The sequence below is a fragment of the Eimeria mitis genome, genomic scaffold, assembly GCF_000499745.2.
Source record: "Eimeria mitis Houghton genomic scaffold, Emh_scaff3039, whole genome shotgun sequence".
Classification (NCBI taxonomy): domain Eukaryota; phylum Apicomplexa; class Conoidasida; order Eucoccidiorida; family Eimeriidae; genus Eimeria; species Eimeria mitis.
The window spans coordinates 6,539-6,791 of NW_013571384.1; positions in this window are offsets into that span (position 1 = coordinate 6,539).

Genomic DNA, 253 nt, shown 5'->3' on the forward strand with positions numbered 1-253 from the left:
TGCTTTTCTTCTTTATAGGGTCCATGGTTTAGGGTTTAGGGTTTAGGGTTTAGGGTTTAGGGGGTTTTATTTGTAGATAGGGGTGGATGACATTCGTGCATGCAGAGAGACAACGGGGTGTATGTACACTGTGTATTGTATACCTACGTCTGCTGCTGTTGCTGTTGCTGTTGCTGTTGCTGCTGCTGCTGCTGCTGTTGTTGTTTTCTGCTTCTTTTGTTGTTATTGCTGTTGCTGTTGCTGCTGCTCGAAT